This window comes from Aptenodytes patagonicus, chromosome 2, assembly GCF_965638725.1.
Source record: "Aptenodytes patagonicus chromosome 2, bAptPat1.pri.cur, whole genome shotgun sequence".
Lineage (NCBI taxonomy): Eukaryota > Metazoa > Chordata > Aves > Sphenisciformes > Spheniscidae > Aptenodytes > Aptenodytes patagonicus.
The window spans coordinates 98,747,447-98,747,829 of NC_134950.1; positions in this window are offsets into that span (position 1 = coordinate 98,747,447).

Genomic DNA, 383 nt, shown 5'->3' on the forward strand with positions numbered 1-383 from the left:
TCTTATCCTCTATACAATGAATATTGCTACATAAATCCTTCCTGGGCTCCAATCCGAACTTGCTCATTGATAGATAAATAAGCCTCTGTTAAATTTGGCAGAGAGAGATGTCCTAAGCTTAGGCTCTTAATTGAAACTCAATTGCGATACTTACTACAGAGCAGTCAAAAACACTCCACTATTTAGGAAAGAAGCAATGAAGGCAATCTATTTTTATTCACATTGAAATGGAGACAAAGATAAAGGTCCTGCTGTTAGCTTAGCAAAGTGCCAGCCACATAAAGCAAGCCAATGAAATGGGTTATCTTTTCCCCTTTCAATATATGTATCACCGGGCAGTGAAATAGAATTGGGGTGTACAAGGTTAACAAGCCAGCATCATG